The following is a 23,028-nucleotide window of genomic DNA, read 5'->3' as shown; positions in this document are numbered from 1 at the left end:
TGAAAAAATGGAATCTGCAATTTGTTTTTCAAAAATCTGTATTCAAAGTATGTATGTACATATAAATAGAAATAGGAGTCTATTTGTTTTGCACTTAGATTTACCTGAGAGGATCATCATCAAAACTGTTAAAAAGAGGAGAATAAAAAGCATGATATCATTTTAAAAGATATTGCTCAGATCCTTTTTTCAAATCTGTTCAGAGGCAATAAATGATGTAAAATGAATTATTATGTATCCTAAATAAGAATACAGTGTAAATATAGACTCAAAATAACTATACTGTTTTAAAAAGTCAACAACAGCAGAACAACTGTTGTTTAGAGTTAAAAATCAGCCACAAAGATGAACTTGTTTTTTAAAATGGGGAGAGATGAAAAAATGATGATACATTATGCCTTACTTACATTATTTTGACTACTTAGAAATATAGTATAGATTCTATTTTCTTTTGGTTTTGGTAGGTTTTAAACCAGAAAATTAGTAATAAAAGATACAGAGTATTTCAGAGCATTACACTATTTTACTCCAAAATTTTGCACAAATCTACAAACAGCTAAGTTTCCCCTTAGAGAGTGAATAGAGAAACCACTGTCACTGGATTTTGTGTTAGAATGTGAGTCTCAGTGTTTGCTCTGCAGTCTTGGGCAAGTCGCTTCATCTCCATAGAATTCAGAAGCTCAGCGTTCACTGGAGATTATAGAATAATACCCAGCTTATTAGAGTTTTAAATGTAAATGTTGTTTTTCTCTTAAAATCATAGGCTTAATTTGTATGACTTATAAATTTATACATAATCTTAGTAAAATAAGAAAAGTTTTTACTTTTGCCATGATTCATTTTCAATTATTTCGAGTAGATTAAACATACTTAAACAATCAAGACCATTGACAACTGAGTTTATTGCAGTGTTCTCAAATATTTTAAATAGCATTTATAAAATTAAATATTTTGTGCCCTTAAGTGTTTCAAAGTCCTAACCAATCAACTTGAGGACCCTAACAAAGAAAATCATTTCAAGTATTTACATGTTGTATATTACCCTCATAAAATAGTAAATCTTAACTTTCTTTTAAACATTTCAAAATGTTTTAAATTAGTTAATTTTCATTTATTTTCAACTTACACTGATCTGTCTAAAATCAGATATTTGATTACAAACTTAAAAGTGCAACCATAAGTCTTAATTGTGCAGGGATTCCTCAGAGTCTGAAGTATTGTAGGCCCTTTATACATCAGCACACAGTAGTACTAATGAGCATAAAGTTACCTTAAACTAAACTCCAACGTATTAATACCTTGGGTTTAATTTATGTCATTATCTCTATGCTGCGGCTGCTTAGTCACTCAGTCGTGTCTAACTCTCTGTGGCCCCATAGACCGTAGCCTGCTAGGCGCCCATGGAATTTTCCAGGCAAGAACACTGGATAGGGTTGCCATTTCTTACTCAAGGGGCTCTTCCTGGCCCAGGGATTGAACCCACATCTCTTGCATCTCCTGCATTGCCTGGGGATGGTTCTTTACCACTAGTGCCACTTGGGAAGCCCCATTATCTCTATATTTCATTCTAAAACATCTTCGTGTTAAAAGACATTTAATCTCTAAGGAGTTTAACCACCTCAAATGAATGAAAACTTTTGGAGGGCAGAAAATTGAGAACAGGAAATAAGTGCTAGGCGCTATGTCTCGGGTAGTTTTCTGCATAATGCACATAAGAGACATTGTAATTGTACTGTTATAATTGTAATTAAATTTACTAAAATAACTGAAGACTGTAAGCTTAAACCCTTCAGATAGAGGTAGATTTTTGCTAGTACTAGTTACACTCTTAAATAGTCTTGAATGATTCATTTTGCAATCTTTCACCCAGGTTACAGTTAACTCCTTTCAGTGAACTCTTTGCAGTTCAACTAATTCCTTATCCATTTCACATTATTCTCATATGGCTGGACCAAAACTTTTATAGAGATGTCTGTCTTTGGGGGTGTCACAACTCTGAAATCCTGCTGTTTACACACATTAGCACTTAACATAAAAACTGAAAGGTGATAGAATAGAGAAATGCATCATCTTCAGAAATTCTCCAGTACATCTGAAAGTATGGTCAAATATTGCTAACTCACTCGGCATTTATCACTCTGGAAAATATAAAATTCTGGACCATTTCATTTTGATATTTTGGTGCCTAAAAGATGATTAATAATACATTTAAAAAGCAATCTAATTTTAAGCAGGAAAAGTTATTTATTTTGCCCTCTCACAATATACACAACAAAAAGTGGCATTTTTGACATCCACATGAATGGCAACTGCAAATGAATGTTCTTGAGTTTGATGTGAATAAACATGAACTCATCTCACAATCATAGAGAGAACTGAATCAATGTAACATTTAGTCTTCAAATGAACAATGCACCTTTTAGGGAAATGGATACACAAAAAGTATCATTTTAAACCATATAACATATTTGATGGTCAGTTCTCTGGCTTTCATGGGAAAGGTACTTGTTTATCAACATGATCAATTGAGTTTCTTTATCTACTAATATTATGACACTTGAGAATTTCAATGTTGTTTTATTATTATTATTATTGACCAGAAATATATATGCTCACAAGAAAATAATTATGCTACAAAGCAAAAATTCATATGGCAACATTCATTATAACTATTGTGCTTAAATATATATATATATATAAAATTTGTCCTAGTTATGTATTTGTCACTGAACTGTTTTGGTTAACCATGAGACAGGAGAAATATATGACATCCCTTGGACGGATTTCTAATCAACAATATTTATAACTTGATATATAATAACACTTAAGTCCACGGTGTATTAGAAAAATCACCTAAGAAATTTATAAAGGTTTACAAGAATGAAGAGAAGTCATATATATTCTTGACTCTAAGTATATGGGTATCTGTGAACCTGTTTTACACTATTTTATTCCCATCAAAGGCCAAAATCAGTACATAAGTCTTATAGTTTCATCTTGGTTGAGATTTTAATAAATTCTGTGCATATAATACACTCTGAGGTGAAATGAATATAACAAAGATATTTTTGCCTAAATTTTTATTTCCCTGCTTTGACATCAATTTATAATTTTAAGGACTTTATCCAAAATTAACCAAACACAACTTTTAGAGATAGGCTTGTGCCATGTGAGTCTTGGTATATTTTTCACAAGGTTGCATAAATTAAGGGTTTGCAATGTGCAATGTACAAACTAAAGAGCCTCTTAATGAAAGTGAAAGAAGAGAGTGAAAACTCTGGCTTAAAACTCAACATTCAGAAAACTAAGATCATTGCATCCAGTCCCATCATTTCATGGCAAATAGATGGGGAAACAATGGAAATAGTGACATACTTTATTTAGGGGGGCTCCAAAATAACTGCCTGTGGTGACTGCAGCCATAAAATTAAAAGATGCTTACTCCTTGGAAGAAAAGCTATGACCAACCTAGACAGCATATTAAAAAGCAGAGACATTACTTTGTCAACAAAGGTCCATCTAGTCAAAGCTATGGCTTTTCCAGTAGTCATGTATGGATGTGAGAGTTGGACTATAAAGAAAGCTGAGTGCCAAAGAATTGATGCTTTTGAACTGTGGTGTTGGAAAAGACTCTTGAGAGTCCTTACTGCAAGGAGATCCAATCAGTCCATCTTAAGGAAATCAGTCCTGAATACTCATTGGAAGGACTGATGCTGAAGTTGAAACTCCAATAGTTTAGACACCTGATACGAAGAATCAACTCATTGCAAAAGACCCTGATGCTGGGAAAGATTGAAGACAGGAGGAAAAGGGAACGACAGAGAATGAGATGATTGGATGGCATCACCAACTCGATGGACATGAGTTTGAGTAAGTTCTGGGGTTGATGATGGACAGGGCAGCCTGGCATGCTGCAGTCCATGGGATCTGCAAAGAGTCAGACATGACTGAGCAACTGAACGGAACTGAACTGAATGTGCAAAATGGGACTTGGAGGCACTTCATAGCACTTTTTCTTTTAAAAACTAACCAAGTAATTTTGCCTGTTTCAATTCTTGAACGCTAACAAACCACCTCAAAAATTGGTAGTTAAAACAACAATTTATTGTTTCTCAAAACCTTATGAGTTCACTGGATAGTTCCTTGGCTCTATCATATCGCAAATGGACTAGAAGATCCAAGAAACCTTCTTTCCTGCTTGGTACAGACTCCAACCTGACTAGCCTGCGTTTCCTCCAAGCAGCCTCTCTCTTTGTGTGGTGTGTCTACAGGGACTCAGTAGACCTCTTCCTTTCACAGATACAAGAACTTAATACATGGTATTTAGGTTCTAAGAAAATCACAGTATTACTAGAAACTGCATGGCCCCTTAGGGACCAAGAATTGGCATAGTTTCACTTCCACTTTTGGTGCAGACAAGTTTTGAGTCCAGAACAGAATTAAAGGGAAAGAAACAAACATCATTTCTTTTTTTTTTTTTTTTAAGACAGGGCAGCCAAATTTTTTTTTTTAATTAAAAAAAAAAGAAATCATTGCAAGTATAACAGTTTGCAAGGTAGTGAAAGGAGATGACAAGGAGTCTGGGTTTTTTTTTTTTTTTTTTCGTTACCATCTTTCTAAATTCCATATATATGCGTTAGTATACTGTATTGGTGTTTTTCCTTCTGGCTTACTTCACTCTGTATAATAGGCTCCAGCTGTGGTACATATACACAATGGAGTATTACTCAGCCATTAAAAAGAATACATTTGAATCAGTTCTAATGAGGTGGATGAAACTGGAGCCTATTATACAAACATCATTTCTTAAGGGGAGTGTGGGTACATATATACAGGAAGTGATGTGGTTATTGGTGACATTTTATATCTCTGTATATTTTGAATACAATTTTAGCTTAGAATGGATATATAAGAAATCTTGTTATCCTTAAAACATAAAAATTTAGGGAAATATTTAGGAGTATTTTTTAGAAGAATATATTATTTTTTATTTTAGTTTTCTGTATTAATATTTTATATACTTTCCACTTTGGACTTACTTATACTTTAAAAATTAGTAAACTGTTCTTTTACTTTTTTCCCCCAAACGTTTCAAATGACTGTTGCATGGAAAAGTCAACATAAGGAACAAACAACAAAATTTTAGGGTTTGTGAAGTGTAAAACAGATTTTGCTTCGTCATCAAAGGAGAGGAAACTCTGAATAGGTGGTTAATTTCTCTGTTGCCTATGCCATTTTTTAAAAATTTCTGTATTGTCCTGATGCTAAATATTTGAATAGTGAAAGAGAAAGTTTCCCACGTGGTACTGAAAATAACTTCAATGCCCAAGTCTGGTGGTATTATTTCATTAATAATCCTCAATAGCTCCTCTATCTTCTAAGGAAGAAAATCCAAAGCCTTAACATGTAAAACCCTAGGTCAGGTTCTCATCTACTTCTCTAGCCTCTTCTGGCACCTGGACCTCTGGTCCCTCTGGATCTGAAGCTTGCCTTCTTCAGTTTCTCATTCTTGCTGTGCCTCCTCTCCTCATCTACTCTTCCTTCTATATAAACGTCTTCCCTCACATCCAACAAATCAAGCACCTAGTCAGAACTCCCCATGAAAGTCTTCACTGGCTTTTCCTATTTTGTCATATCATCTTCTTATAGCACCATGGGGCTCTTCTGGGCATTTAGCACAAGGGCTACTTTAAGTGACAATTTAATTCAAATATATCTTCTCCAAATGCTCTAAGATTCATGAGTACAAGGAATGTTTCTCCAAGCCCTAATACTACAAGCAGAGTCTTGCATATGGAGAATTGATGACAAATAATTACTGGATGAATGAATCAATGAATGAAAATGCAGTGAATGAGGTGACTACTTAATGCACAGCCGATAAAAATGTTGATAGGTATTAGTTTTTAATAGGTACAAAGAGTGAAAATGAATCTCTAATAAAACAAAAGAAAAAAGTTATCTAAGGTATTGAGACCAGTTGAAACAACTGAAGTGAAGTGAATTTATTCATTAGCAAAATGGTGAAGTAAAATGGTTTTTGTTTGCAAACTCACAGTGGTGGGTAGTGTTGTCTGTCACTCAGCAATATTTCTCATCCTCCTCTTGTCAGGTACATAAGCAATTTCACTTTTTCACTCTCCTGGGTGATCTGCTTTAGTCAGTGAAGTGATATGTATCACTTCTGGGTAGAAGCACTTAAATGTAACTGCAAGACTCTAGAATTCTCTTTTCTGAAAGCAAAGTGATTGTGGAAGCACATGTTCACGTGAAATTTTAGCACTTAGTTTTCTCATGGAGGATAGTTTCCTCAGAGATGGATACACAGAAATCTTAGCGAGTTAGAGGTCGTTTCCCTTGTGTGGGCATCCCTGGTGGCTCAGATGGTAAATAATTTGCCTGCGATGCAGGAAGCCTGGGTTTGATACCTGGGTCAGGTAGATCCCCTGAAGAAGGGAATGGCTACCCACTCTGGTATTCTTGCTTGGGAAAACCCCATGGACAGAGGAGTCTGGCAGGCTACGGTTCATGGGGTCACAAAGAGTCAGACATGACTCTTTTACTTTCATTTCCCTTGTGCACTGTTGGTGAGATTATACATTGTTACAATCATTATTCCTGGAGAAGGAAATGGCAATCCACTCCAGTACTATTGCCTGGAAAATCCCATGGACAGGGGAGCCTGGTAGGCTACAGTCCATGGGGTCACAGAGAGTCGGACACAACTGAGCGACTTCACTCACTCACAATCATTATTGAGAACAGTATGGAGGTTTCTCAAAAAATTAAAAACAGAGCTTCTATATGATCCAGGCAGTCATTCTGGGTATATATCTGAAAGAAATGAAATCATTGTCTTGAGGATATGTGTGTGTGCTAAGTCACTTGAGCTGTGTGTGACTCTTTGTGACTCTATGGACCCTGTTTTGGATGTGAATGGTGGTGCTAGTGGGTCAGAAAGAGTCGGACACAACTGAGCAACTGAACCTAACTGAACTGGTGGCACTAATGGTAAAGAATCCACTTATCAATGCAGGAGATGCCAGAAATGCAAATGTGATCCCTGGGCCTGGAGAATCTCATGGACAGAGGAGCCTGGTGAGCTACAGTCCATGTAGTCTCAGAATCAGACATGACTGAGCATGCACACACCGCATCTAGCATATTTTTTATCCATAAAAAAAGAAAGAAATCCTCCAATTTATGACAACATGGATGAACTTTGAGGGCATTATGCTAAGCAAACTGAGCCAGAGAGAGGAAGACAAATACTATATAATCTTACTTACATGTAGAATCTAGAAAAACCAAATCCATAGAAACAGAACAGACTGGTAGTTGCCTGAGGTAAGTAAATATGCGGGAAGCAGGTAAAGGTAGTCCAAGGGTACAAACTTCCAGATATAAAATGAATAAGTTCTTGGAATGTAATGCATGCATAGTGAGCATAATTTATTGTATTGTATTGTATAATTGTATTGTATAATTGAAAGTTGCTAAGAGAGTAGATCTCACAAGTTCTCACCATAAAAAAAGGTGACTGTGTAAGGTGATGAGTATGTTAACTAACCTTATTGCAGTAATCGTTTTGCAATATAAAGACCTTGCTCAATTTCCAGTGGGGTTACATCCTGATAAATCCAACATAAGTTGAAAATATAAGTCGAAATACATTTTATATACCTAACCTAACAAACTTCATGTAATTTATTGAATACTATACTAAAAGTAGAAATACAGAGTGGTAGTTTGTGTATCAGCTGTTTACCCTTGTAATTGCCTGGCAGACAGGGAATTGCAGCTGACTGCTGCCCAGCATCAAGAGAGATTATACTGCATACATTAGCCTGAGGAAAAGATAAAAATTCATAATTCCAAGTACAATTTCTACTGAATGTATATCACTTTCTCAACATCATAGAGTCAGAAAATTGTAAGTTGAGCCATTGCACATTGAGGATTGTCAGTATACATACATCAAAACCTGATGTTATATACCTTAAACTTGCATAATGTATCAATTATATCTGAAAAAAGCTAGAAAACAAACAAAAAACAAGTGAAGAGAGGATTCAGTAATAGGCATACGATAATACTTGATTTCTTGTTTGTATCTATATTGCTCTATTCAAAGTAGACTGCTTTGACATCTATTGAATATACATCATTGAATAAAATGAGCTTTTGTTAAAAAAAAATGATTTAGGGATTGTTTGTTACTGCAGCATATCTTGATTTATGAATACTATGATTCTGGACTAGAAGTAAAACATGCTTGTTTGATGGCTTTTATCTTTTTCATTCAATATACCAAACAGAGTATGAATATTTTCGGGTCTAAATCACACACAAAAACTATGCCCAAAGTGCTGTTTGGCAAAGCCAAACACTTCATTATTTTCCTCCAAATTAAGATAGAATCATACTAAGTTAAATGCAGGTTAACAGAAAAATAAGAAATTCTTCTACCGAGCATCTAGAGAAAAAAATTATATATCTCATAATATTTTTAGATAACTGAAGATCAAGAAATTATTACATTCCTCACACATAACTCTCTCTCTGTAATTTATAAATTGTTTATGAATCTAAAGGTTTTTACAATTACACATTTTACCCTGAAATCTATTTCCTATTACCTGTATGTACTTTTGAGTCACCATTTTATTTCAAATCCCCATAAAAGTCATGACATACATCAACTCCAAAGACAGAGCAAACACAGTTTGTAGTGATGTAATAATGGTTTAAATTTCCCGATTGCTTCATCATGGAGTGGATTACTGTGGTTGCCAAGGGCAGAGATATAAATTAAAGTTTAACATTAATTATCATTTTAATATGTACTATTTTTTACACCATTAGATTTAGATGACATTCTAATAGCATACTTGGAATGAGCACAGATGTATTTGAATTTATGTTTCTTTGGTATATTTAGAATCTACATTTATTAAACAAGCATTTATTGAGCACCCCCAACATGGCAAATACTGTGCTAGGTATTAGAACTAAGAAGTTGAAGGCATAGTTCCTATCCTTAAGAGACTTCAAACTTACTGATTTAGACTTGTTTGTGATCTGATGAATAATCTAGGTCAAATAGTGATTTCATTTTATAAGACGGAACAATAATTTTGTATCACGTATGAGAGTGAAAGTGAAAGTGAAGTAGCTCAGTTGTGTCCAACTCTTAGCGACCCCATGGACTGCAGCTTACCAAGCTCCTCCGTCCATGAGATTTTTTAGGCAAGAGTACTGGAGTGGGTACATTTGGAAGCATTAACTCAATTCAGTTCCTCCAAATTTGTGAAATCGAATCCAGGTATCACTGTGAACATATAGAAACTGAGGTTTAGAGAGTATTTCATACATTTTACAAGGTTTCACACTTAAAATGAAATGAGGCAAACATATTATAAACTTTGAAAAAAGCTTGAAGTATATGTATGAAAATTCAGAGTTATTTCCTTGTATGATGAATTTCTAGAGCATAGGAAAAAAAAATCCCAATGGAAAAAATTGACCAAGAATATAGGCTGACCTTAACAATAGGCATAGATACAACTGGGTCAAACACCATGAAATATTTGCCTGCATTTATGAAAAGAGGTGAGTTAGAGAAATATTGAAATAAAATTTATTTGTGTGGTGGCTTTGCCACTGAATAGAGAGCATTTACAATTAATAACATGTATGGCACCCCACTCCAGTACTCTTGCCTGGAAAATCGCATGGACGGAGGAGCCTGGTAGGCTGCAGTCCATGGGGCCGCTAAGAGTTGGACCCGACTGAGCGACTTCACTTTCACTTTTCACTTTCATGCACTGGAGAAGGAAATGGCAACCCACTCCAGTGTGCTTGCCTGGAGAATCCCAGGGACAGGGGAGCCTGGTGGGCTGCCATCTATGGGGTCACACAGAGTCGGACACGACTGAGGTGACTTAGCAGCAGCAGCAGCATTGTTTATAAATATGCAGGCAATGGGAATTCATCTGCCTGGAAGTACCAAGGAAACTGTCTTCCTAAAGCACAATTTAGTAGTAAACACAGTGACATCTTCAAAATAGTGTACTTTGGCATATCATTTGACATTGACATTATAATACTAGAAATTTATTTTTAAGGAATCATCAGACATGTGAAAGATCCAAGTACAAGGATATACACACCACAGCATTTTTATAAGTAGTAAATAGATAGAAAAAGCTAAATATCTAATGACAGTTTGTTGTTTTGAGTAAACTTACGGCATACCCATGTGGTGGGATATCCTTCAAATTAGGAGAATATTTATGATACTCAAAATGTACACACTATGTTGATGAATGAAAACCAGTTAAAAACAGAACACATAGATCCATCCCAATGTTGTATCTTATACACACATATACACATGCATACAAGATAACTGAAAATATGCAGGATAATGAGTAATACATATTTTTCTGCATTTCCAAATTTTGTATAATAAATATGTATAATTCTCATCAGTAAAAAAAAAGGGGGGGGGTTAAAAAGTGGTATTCTGTTTGTTTTCAGTTTCCTCCATTGCTATATAGATTAATTTACTAAAGTTTTAAGAATTTAATGTAGTTTGCAAATTTTGAACATATTTCATCATCATAGTGAGTCCACAAGTACCATTTACTTGATGAAAATGAGCAACATTCAGGTAAAGAAGTTGACATGTGATTAAAAAATTATGTGAACATGTATATAAAATGTGATGCTATTTGTTGTTAATCGACAATTTTCAGATTCAACTTATGAATCAACTGGATAGCCTAGAATAAATCACTACATATGATAATAGAGGGAGAATCATTATTCCAAACAAATATGCATTCTTTTTTATATAGTTTTTTCTGTGTTTCTCACTGCATAAGGTTATTATTTCCTTAAAAATTATCTTGGAATTAAATATTTTATTAAAATTCTAATGTTTATTTCTCAAGTAAGATATAAAATTAATCATGTTAACTCCTCCCAACAGGTAGAGATGAGTATTTAATCAAATTCAAAAACACATATTAGAATTTTAATTCCACAATAGCAGGACTCTTCTCTGTCCTGTTCATAGTTGTACTCCAGTACCTGAAATAGCATCAATCACATAGTAAGAATTCAGTCAGTATTTGTGGGATTAACATATTAGTAAAAATTATTGTAAATGAACCAGGCAGTGAATATACATAGAGGAACAAGTCAGGGCCCAGGCTTTTAGGAACTTAGACACTGGGGAGAGCAAAACCATAATAAATCATAAAAAAATTAAAATATGATCCAAACTTCCATGAAAACAAAGTGACTGTGTCTATAAGACAATAATTGTAAATTCATCCATCACATGTTTTCAATAATTTGTAAAGAAAATATTGAAACATTTTAGTGTTCTGAAATGTTATTTAATTAAACTTGAAAACTCGTTTTACTATTGCTTTATTATCAGTACATTTTATTGAATTATAATGTAGACAGTATTATAATTATTTTAAATGATTGATCTGGATTAACCAGAATTTTTGGATAAATTGAAATAATATCATGTACAAATAAAGGCATGAAAGAAAAGAAGCTAAAACTCTTTAAAAATATACTTTAGGACATCCAAAGATATAGTTATAAGTCTTGAAACGTCAGTGGCATGTAATTATTTTTCTGTTGTTCCTCGTTTCTTTGTGGAAAATGACTTTTACCTTTTAAGTGAAGAAACCACTAATGGTAACAGAAATTGTCTCAAGTATTGTGCAGATGATGGACGTGTATTTGTAAATGTATGAAAACTTCTCTCTGGTTCTCTGTGTTGAGCCACACAGGACAAATAGATTATTATTTTTTTTAAATACATTATCTCTTTCTATAAGAAAACTGCTTCTGTCACTCTGAACATCTTATAACAATAGATGAAACTGGAGTACAGTCAGCTAAGACAGAGCTTTCCCATCAAAGTGCTCTCCCTATAGCTTGACAGGAAGCGATCTGTATAGACATCATTGGCATAAAATAATGATGTTAGCATCTCTGAAAAAACTGTATTATTTTAAGAGAATTTAATTTTAATATGACTCTTAAATACACACTTTTTGATTTATATATATATGGCAATGTCAGAATTAACGTATCTGTGAGCACCACAGATTCACAATTAGGCATGTTTAAGAAGCCCACCAGGGGCTTCCCTGGTGGCTCAGATGGTAAAGCATCTGCCTGCAATGCAGGAGACCCGGGTTCAATCCCTGGGTGGGGAAAATCCCCTGGAGAAGGAAATGGCAACCCACTCCAGTACTCTTGCCTGGAAAATTCCATGGACAGGGGAGCCTTGTAGGCTACAGTCCATGCGGGCGCAAAGAGTCGGACACGACTGAGCGACTTCACTTCTACTTCTAAGAATTTGCTAACAAGATTAAAAGCCTAGAAAACATCTTAATGTTACATGTTTGGGGGAAAATTACCTCCATCAATCTTTGAGTAGTTGTAAGCTTTTCATCTCAATAAAACTTTAAGGAATTTCTTAATTTACTTTTATAATAGTCAATAGAAAAGTAGCAGCATATCTGGTTTCTGACTTCTTTCATTTGCTGCTCTTTACTGATTGGAGGAATGTGACAGATGCCAGAGAGGAAAATTATGTTCTTTGGGTAAGAGCTCCATTCCAACAACTATAATACACTCCTGATACTTGTAAAGATACTATAAAAACCTCTATACAGTTTCTTACACAGCCCTGTTAGTCATGCAAATGTAAAAGAAGCCAAATAAATTGAATTTTGAATAAGCAAATAAAAGTTTTGAAAGTAAAGTGTCCATAATGACTTTTTATACACAAGACTGAGAAATTACTAGAAACTTTGAAAGACATAATATTTTAGTTTCTTCTTGCTGCTTTAAAAGGAGACTTTAAAAAAACTTTTAAAATCCATTCAATCCAGTATCTTCACTTCCAATCAGCAGAACTCACCTAAAAGAATGATCTGTTTAGCACTCAGATTTACTGTGTCATTAGAAATTGCTCTGCTAAAAACCATTTTGAATAATTGCTTCTACATTTTAAACTGAGCAACTGAACTGAATTGAACATTTTAAGAATTTGCTCATCATTAAACTTAAAGAATTAATATAACAACTACTCTCAAAGACTACACAAACTTTCACATATTCTAACTAAATTCTAGAGTGTCGCTTAGCATATTTTCTCATTGAATGAACTGTCCTTTTGGACAGAATCAAACATTTCAGTAAGTTAAAGTAATGTCAGTGCAACCAGTGGAAACACGGATACAGTCAATTTTCTGTGCTGTGCTTAGTTCTGTTCAGTTGTGTCTCACTCTGTGGCCCCATGGACTGTAGCCCACCATGCTCCTCTGTCCATGGGTTCTCCAGGGAAGAATACTGCAGTGGGTTGCCATGCCCTTTTCCAGGGGATCTTTCCAACCCAGGGATTGAACCCAGGTCTCCCACATTTCAGGCGGATTCTTTTTAGCATTATCCATTCCTTATGAGATAATGTGAGCATCTAGGAATTACTGAAAACTTAAGGAAAATAATCTTTCATTTCTGTTAAAAATATCTGTTTTTAAATTTCAGAATCAACTTTCAGATTAATATTTTGGAATGAGTGTTTGCCTCCATTCCTAACATACCATAGAATTGATCCAAAACATAGTAAAAGATATAGATGAGATAATAAGTATCAGAAAAAAACTACAAGCAAGCCAGAAAATTTGATGACTTTCTAAAAGACGGAAAATATGAGGAAAAGTCCAGCCAACATGAAAGTATATGATATTATGCAGTATAATGAGAATGGTATCATTTCTACCACAGGCACATAAAATGTTCTCTAAGTATAATATACCTTTAAAACAAATACATATATGCTCTGCTAAGTCACTTCAGTCATGTCCGACTCTGTGCGACCCCATAGACGGCAGCCCACCAGGCTCCCCTCTCCCTGGGATTCTCCAGGCAAGCACACTGGAGTGGGTTGCCATTTCCTTCTCCAATGCATGAAAGTGAAAAGTGAAAGTGAAGTCACTCAGTCGTGTCCAGCTCTTAGCAACCCCATGGACTGCAGCCTACCAGGCTCTTCCGTCCATGGGATTTTCCAGGCAAGAGTACTGGAGTGGGGTGTGTATATATATATGTGTATATATATATATATATATATATATATATATATATATATATATGCATACATATAATAAAACTAAAGTTGTCAATGAAAAATGAGTACTGGAGTGGGGTGTGTGTATATACATATATATATATATATATATGTATGTATGCATACATATAATAAAACTAAAGTTGTCAATGAAAAATGCTCAGGGGACCAAAAATGAAGAGAAAATTCAAATGTAGACTGGTGAGTAAGTGGTAAAGCCAAAATAACCCAAGGTAAAATGGATCCGGGATGAAATAGGGAATCTTGAAAGACTGTGTTTGTCTGGTAGAAAAAGATTCTCTCATAGGTAGCCAGAGCACCAAGTTTATGACACACTTGGTGGTAGGGCTCAAATTTATCCCATCTGCATGATGAGGTAAAATTTTAGGCCAAAAAGTTAACACAGAAAGTAATCTAAAATAGGAAGAAATTATAGAGCCACTCTAGAGGCAAAAGTGAAGCAATGTTACAGAGAAGCATCTTCAACTCATATAATGCTGGCCTCTTAGATGGAAAGCAACATCTGCTGAAAGTGAATTTGTCCTAAAAGGAAATCATAAACAGATAATGAATGAGCCACCATGAGGGAGGTCCAGCAGACACCAGTAATGGAATAATTCACCTCTAAAAATTAAAACTAGTCAAACAAAATTCAATTTTGAAATAAGCTTAGTTAAATTTTTGGAGAGCTAAAGGATGGAAGAGAAACTGTTAGTCACAAACAGAATTCAGTGTGAACGTTCAGTCGTTCAGTTGTGTCTGACTCATTGCAACCCTGTGAACCGCAGCACGCCAGGCCTCCCTGTCCATCACCAATTCCCAGAGTCCACCCAAACCCATGTCCATCGAGTCGATGATGCCATCCAAGAGAATTAAAAAAAAAAAAAAAGAAATAATAGAAATCTAAAAATACTTTCTCAGTGTTTCCCGGCTGGTTCAGTGATGAAGAATCTTCCTACCAATGCAGGAGACATGGGTTCAACCCCTGAGTTGGGAAGATCTCACATGCCACGGAGCAACTACGCCTGTGCACCACAACTGCTCAGCCTGTGTGCCTCAGATCCCTACTGAGTCCATGTGCCGCAGCTACTGAAGCCCACACTCCTGGAGTCTGTGCTCTGCAATAAGAGAAGCCACTGCAATGAGGAGCCCACACACCATAACTAGAGAGTGTCCTTTACTCACCACAACTAAAGAAAAAGCCCACACAGCAATGAAGACCCAGCACAGCCAAAAATAAGTTAATGAATTAAAATTTCTTTTGCTGAAAAGAAAAATAAATACATGAAGTATAGATCTGAGGAAATCACAAAGAATACAACACAAAAAAGGAAAATATAAAAATATATAAAGTAAGACACAGAAGAATAGAAGAATCAAATAATTAATGAGCATCCTGAAGGAAAAAATAAAGAGGTGAGGGGAAGAAATATTAAATATAGAGTAGCTGAGAATTTTTCAGAATTGAGAAAAAACAGAATTAGGAGCTGGTGGAGTCCTAACTGAGATATATTTTTAAAAAATCACACCTACCTACACTACTGTGGTAAACCCAAAGACATTGATGCAAGGAAAATTTCCTAAAATCTACAAGAGTTAAAGACATATATCTTCAAAGTCATAATTAGACTAGGAGCAGTCTTTTCATGAGCAAAAAATTATATTCCAGAAAGTCATCAGACAGAATATGCAAAAATGGTTGAGAGAAAAATATCAGATATCAGTCATTATCAAGTTCTGTAACCAGCTATACAATTATTGTAGATATAAGAAAAATAAGTAATTTTCTCAGACATAAATTTTAAGAGAGTTTAATACTGTTTCTAGAATCACCTGCAAGTGATCTTTAGTATACAGGAAATGAATCCATGAAATGCATGTATGTAGCTAGAAGATGTAGTAAATAAATGTCAGAAAAACATGTCATGTATCTCAGTAAACATTGACAAAAATACTGGAAACAGTTTAAAAATAAACTGAAAATAAAATAGAAAGGTAGACACTAGGTAAAATATCTTGGGGAAAATTTAAACAAGTCATTATCCTGTTGGTGAGAGGACAGATATATTATCTTCAGCTATTTTAGAAAATATAAAGTTCTGTATTACGTTAGGGTATTAATTTTTACTGAAATTCAATAAAGAGAGTATCCAATTTTTAAGACAGTAAAAATGTATACAGAATAATTGATCAGTAAAAGGCAGTAAACAATAAATACAATGAACTGTTGAAATCATCTCTGGGAAGTAGGACTGGAAGGGTAAACAGAGGTATTTTTTAGCCTAGAATGTTTCCTGTGGTTTCAGATTTCATTAATGTTGTTTCCAGGTGTATGTGTTACTTTTTTAGAACATTAAAATTTTAATGTTTTTTAAATATAGAGGAAAATTCTTAGTAACAGGAAAGAAATGCATAAGCATCTTGCCATGGCTTTCTTTGGTGAAAGGAATTATGGCTTTGTGTGTGTGTGTGTGTGTGTGTGTTTTGCTTAAAGTGCTTTTTTAAAAAGTGTATTGCATTTATAATCAGAAAATGAAATAAATTCTTAGTCTAGATCAGGTCTGATTGTTTGGTGTATGCAGAAATATCACTTCTGTTTTTAAGCTATATGGACCTGAGGGCCAGCATCTCTAAAGCTTCTCTCAATGCTCCTTAACCTCCATTTTTGTATCTAACTGTGATTTACATCTCCAAATTTAACTTTCTACTGAATAACCAATATAATTGATTAGATGATAATTGTAATTTCATTATTTTCATTGTTTTATATTATTGCTTCTCAATCCTGAAGCTTTTTAGACAAATGTTATAGTAGTGATACTAAGATAAACATGATTAAAAAACTACTACAATGAGTGCCTATTGATTCCAAAGCTTTCTTTCAAGGTGTTTTCACATATTAACCCATTTAATCCTCTTGCTAATACTATGAAGTATTTTTCTTTCCATTAGAGATGGGGAAACCAAGGTATAGGGAGGCTAAGTAACTCACCTAAGACCACAAGGCGACTCTGCTGGATGTAGAAAAGAGCAGATATATAGGTGATGGATGGCCCTTCAGCTTGAGTGGCCTGCCATCAGGATCCTGCTTATCACTTTAGACCCATGCAGAGAATGTGACTTAATTGGAACATATTTTACCAGTAAGAGCATTCATTTTGTTACTTCATAGAATACATGATTCTTTTATTGCTTCTTTAAAAATATCAATATCTAAATAATTTCATTCATTTATTCATGTAATTGGAAACCGATTATGCTTCACTTTTATATCCACTCTACTGCCATTAAATATTTGAGAGAGCTAATTTTGATTCATGTTACTAGGACCCAAATTCACTGTAAATTATGTTAGGATTCATTGCAAGATAAGTAAGTAGGCCATAGACTCCCTCATGAAAGACTAATAGAAGATCATAAGAATGGCCTTGACTTTGTTTTTTTTTTTTTTCTTCCTCTAGTTTGTTCTGTGTTAGGCCTTGACTATAATAAGTATTTAATACTAGAATACACAGTGCACAAAAACTTAATTTTAACTAAAACAGCTCTTGTCAATATGAATAATGAGAATAATTTAATTTTCTAATGAAATTTCCATTTAAAAGAATTTTTCCAAACTGAAAGATTTTTACTTAAAGCTTATTAAAGAGATTTCTATTCCTCTTTTATTTTACAGAAACAACAAAGAAGAAAGAAAAATATAGTGGTGATGGTAGGATCGAAAACAAAGCAAAAACCCCCCTGTCTTCAATGAAAAGTGTGAGTAGACATTATCCCAAAACAGACTCTGAAGCACATTTTCATCACTCCTTAAAAAAAAAAAAAAATAGACTTAAAGGAAGGTGCATCAGGATAAAGTGATAATTACCTTCTCCTTCTCTTATTTTTAGGAGGATGCAGTTTGCCTCTAAACCTGATACCTTGTATTCCCTGCCCCCACACACTTGAACAGCCTGCCCTACAAGCAAAATATGCTACCATAGTTGTATGTGGTTCTACAATTTGTTGCAATTGTTTAATTGTTAACTTACACTGTTGCATTACTATCATTCAAAATTCATAGTTCATATTAGGGTTAATTCTTGTTATACATTCTTAAGATTATGACAAATATATAATGATATGTATCTGCCAGTATAGTATCATACAAAATCGTTCAGTGCCTTAATTATCATCTCTACTCTGCCTATGCCTCCACCTCTGCCTATTTTAAAAGAAAAAGAAGACCAAAGGGGTGAAGAAAGGGGAAGTGCAGATAAAAAATGTCAATCTCAAGAAGAAGCAGCCCCAGTTTGGAGGAAGTGCTTAGACAGTTATTCTTACATAGAGTTAGTATCTTCTGCATATATTTTTAAAAAGAAAATCAAACAAAGTGAACTGAAAATGTATAAAATTAAAAATAATTTGGATAATATAATAGATGTTGAAGACAGACACATGAGACCCAACATGCCCATATTGGTGTTCCTAAAGAAAAATAAGAAGTAATATAAAAACTATCTCCACAATTCTCTGGGGGAAAAACATCAAATACATAGTGTAACAATAAAAAATTGAAATAATCTCAAATCAGTGCGGTACATCATCCTCAAGCCAAGTTGATGAAGACTGATCAACTTCAGAACATATTCTGGCAAAAACACACAACCAAACAAATGAGAATCATGTGGCCATCCATCACAATAAAAGAAAATACTATACAAGGATGAAAACTTCAAATATATCTAAAAACTATTGGACAGCAACATTCAATACAGGAAGTGTCCTCAGCATTGTTTATAAATAGTTACAAACCTCTGAAGGGAAAAAAATATATTTGATTCAAGAAAGATAACTTGTCTTCCATGTTTAAAGCAAATGGAAGAAACATTCTATGTAAGCACACAGAAAATACAGCATCTATGACAGTTTCTTTGATGGAGGGCTAAAAATGAACTCCAGCAACCCAAGAAATGAAGATTCAAAGTAAAGAATACAGGAATGGTAAATTGAGCAACTGGTAAGGACTGAATCTTTTCAAACTTGAAATAAGTCCAAATGAAGACTGTAGGAATTAAGCCAAGATAAAAATACTGTAAATCTCAGTAATATAAAACTGATACTATAATTAAAAATCAGGTGATATGTGTAAGAGAAATAAAGTCCATGTGCTAATTTCTTTATCACAACAAGGACTTATAAGAGATAGTTTAATATTTAAACATTCATTCTAAAAATGACTTCAAACTATTAATAATTTTATAATTATTCTTAACTCTCAGGCAATTTTTTCTGGAGCTAATCTTTCTCTTGGAAAGAAATGAATGCCTGTAATTTTTTTTTTCAGTTTTATATCAGCTTTCTTTTTTCCCTGCTTAGTCCAAATGTTAAATTCAATACCTCTGTCAGAGTAGGGTAAGATCATGTCTTTTTAACAGAATGTCTGTCTATGGATCTATCTGTCATCTATCTATCTGTCTGTCTACCATCATCATTGATCATATTATGTAAATACTTATTTGTAAAAATATAAAAAATAAATATATGGTAAGAAGTCATTCTTTTTTTTTTTTTGAAGACGACACAGGAACCCAACAATGCCAGCCGCGTCTCAAGAAGTCGTTCTTACTAAAGTCTTTCTTACTCAATGAATAGCATTGGGTATCTCCAATGATAGTCTTCAAATTTATAATTGTTATTATGGGTGTTGGGAGTTCTTTTTCAAACTTTTAGGTTTAGTTTGAGTTATTTTTAATGAATATACTATATGCTACTGTATTCTAATATGATGTTAAAATAAATACATAAGTGAATAATAAGCAAATATTATTTGCTTAAAAGTCATAACCTTCCTCCTTCACTAAGTTTGGACCAAATACGTAACAATTTGCTAAATGACAATTTAAATTTGTCATTAAGAAAAGTTACATGGAGAATTAAAAAAAAATAAGTATTCTGGAACTTCACTAGAAATGCTCAAAGGAAGTCATGCACTGTAGTTGATGAGATTTTTTTTTATAAGATGTGATAAGTTATGCATTTATATAACCTCATATAAGGGGCCTTATATAAAAGTTTGCAGATTTATATTTTTATAATCTTTGGACTGCATAGCCATGATATTGCTTTTAAAAAATCACTGACGCATCAAAGATGAAATAGCTCTGTATTTTTGTTTGTTATACAAATCAGGTCAGTATTTTTGTATGTGTCTGTTTGTTTTGTGAATTTGTGTAGGTTTACATGTATGAGAGAAGGGAGAGGTAAGGGAGAGTGTGCTTAAATATATTTTTTTCCCATAAAATACAATACACATAAATCGGAAAAGCCTTTTAAAAACAAGAATAAAGAAGATGATAAACAAACCCATCAGACAAATGAAAATTGTTCAAAACAAGCAATTCAGTATTCAACATATGGCTTCTTTTTTTTGCAAAGATCTCTGAAAAACATTGCCACTGTAGATAAGATTATGAATACCTCATTTTCCGAATTGATTCTGTGTAATTCTACTGTTCTCCCTATTTTTCCTCTTGGTATAACTTCTATTTAGTCATTCTGTGAATGTTTCTCAGAGGACATAGTCAGGATGCTGATTATTTAAACATAAGTAGTTTACAATTGGAGAAGCAAAACTATGAATTCCAATTTTCCCCCAAACTCCCAATTTTGACAGTATTCCATTAACATAACGGGTTATATGTGGCTAATCTCAGAGCTCTTAAAAGTTTTGTTCCCAAGTCATCAACTTTTGAAACTTTCCATAAAGTATTATACATACCTTAATACTGACAAGCTTAACTATTATAAATGGCAACTTCAGAAACTATTGTCTAGAAGCTACATAAATGGCAAAATATCAGATGAATTTTGCAAGCTCATGTGACCTCCAGTCTTACTTTGCTTCCCTAACCAAAACCCTCCCCAAGGAAACTTTTCCTAAACATTCCTTTAAACCATCCGTTGGACACTGTAAACCCCACCCCATTACCCTTTGATGAAAAAATTTAGCAATCACATCTTCCATTTGCCGGTACAGAAAGGGCATAAAGCCATCTGAAAGTACTAGAATTAGCACTGTCATCCCGTCTTGCCCATTAGTTTTACTGCAGCAAAGACTAATGCAACACTGAAAAATATACCTGTAGTCTCTTTCCCTGGTTTGATCCTAAGCTCTTCCGAATACAGATTCAATACATTTTCTTTCACAGGAATAAATGCATTTTAAGCATCAGCATCATGGAAACATAGCATAAATAAAGCAGTGACTTCTCCCCCAACCCAAGCTTTTACCTGTTATGCTAATACAAAGACATTGAAAGGAAGAAAAGCTGCAGCTTGCCCAGCAATATTCTCATTGCAGCAGACAGCACAATTTTGTACTTACAGATCTTACCAGGGAAACGTCTCGGGATCTTTACAATTTTTTCTGCAGAACTCTGTTTCAAGCTCTCAGCCAGGCATGCTGTGCATCCAGGCAGAACCAAGCCGTATGGAACGTCTATGCAGCTGGGAGATAATGGGACTCTTTTTCCCAGCTGGGACTGCAAGCCTTTTATCCACTGAGTACTGCGTGGCTCCTCTCTGGTCTTAAGCATAAAATACGCTCCTCTACTGCTGCATTCCTGACGGAACCTAGACAATTAGTTCTTGAGGCACATGTGCAAATCTCCCGTTTGGAATATTCAAAAGGAAAATTCTCCCTACATTGAAAAGCCAGCTCTATCTTTGTCATCCTTCACAGAATCAGAGAATACTAAGAGCAGCTGCCATTCCAGTGGCATGAAAGATTAAATTCACCATCCCCTTTTTTTTGACTAGAGATAGTCACTCCTGTTGGGTCATCAGAAAATTTCTTATTGAAAACTGGGTCAGGCTAACTACTTATTAGGCTTCCAAAAGGAAAATAAGTAATTTTTTTTTCTTCCTCTGGTTTCACTGCATTGTCGTTTGCAAGTAAAGATTAAGCCGGTCAAGGGTCTGCCCTGATTTATACTGTATTCAAACGTAAGCTTTCTGAAGCATGCCTGTAACTTCTGCCACTAGTTAGGGAGAAGAGAAAAGGGAAATAAAATCAAAGGATCTTATGCACTGTCACTGAAACCTTTCTAAACCTTTTTTTTTTTTTTTTTTTAATTTGTGCACGAGGCTTCTAAAAGATAGGTAAACACATAAAGAAAGTGACATCCAAAAGAGTAGAGCTGCTCCCCCAGGTAACACACATGTAATCTTTGAGCAGCTCCCAGGTAACACACATGTAATCTTTGAGGCCAAGAGCCACTGTGTATGTGTTTGCAAAACAGCTCTGTAAGGAAAAGAATGCTATTTGTGTTTTGTGACCAACTTTTCAGTGAAACTTTTTAATATGTTAGGGTTTTGCCATTGGTTTTGAAGGGAGTAACAGCTTGTTGAATGAAAATAAAAAATAGAGAGACCACCTGAATGCAGAGATACCAACACATACACACATGGCTACAACATGAGAGCAAAAAACTTGCTTGCACTTATTTTCATGTTGCAATAAAAAGAAATTCACTTCTAACATCTTCAAGTATATGGATTCTGGGAAAACAAAATCCACAAATCGAATATGGGTATCTTTCAGACTCAGTTTGCCTTTATCCGATAAGCCAGAAGGTTTCTGTGACTGCATGTTATGACTACATTCTATGGATTTCTGTGATCACATTCTTCTGTAAAAAATGTCAGTCATATACCTCATTTCTACATGGGGTCTAACTACCATCCTGGGAGGTGTAAGAGAGGAGTTAATGCTTCATAACACTAGATTAATCAAAATGGGCTGTACTATTCTTCCAATTCTTGAAGAAGCAAAATGGAAGAAGTGTTTTATAGGGATGATAATTGCCTTACCTGAACCT

The 23,028-nt window shown here is 34.4% G+C and overlaps 1 protein-coding gene across 2 annotated transcripts in view; it reads right to left on the bottom strand.

Annotated features, from left to right (window-relative positions):
- CNTN6 (contactin 6) overlaps positions 1-22,062 on the bottom strand; it is a 322,024-nt gene extending 299,962 nt beyond the window's left edge. Inside the window, exon 1 of one of the 2 annotated variants that reach the window (XM_027523249.1) lies at positions 21,534-22,062. The gene's annotated coding sequence lies outside the window, so the exon portion shown is untranslated. The remainder of the gene's footprint in view (positions 1-21,533) is intronic. The other variant, XM_027523250.1, reaches the window with a different exon arrangement.
- Between the last annotated feature and the right edge of the window lie 966 nt (positions 22,063-23,028).

This window comes from Bos indicus x Bos taurus, chromosome 22, assembly GCF_003369695.1.
Source record: "Bos indicus x Bos taurus breed Angus x Brahman F1 hybrid chromosome 22, Bos_hybrid_MaternalHap_v2.0, whole genome shotgun sequence".
NCBI lineage: Eukaryota > Metazoa > Chordata > Mammalia > Artiodactyla > Bovidae > Bos > Bos indicus x Bos taurus.
The sequence above is the reverse complement of the archived record's forward strand: the minus strand, read 5'-3'. Positions and strand labels throughout refer to the sequence as shown.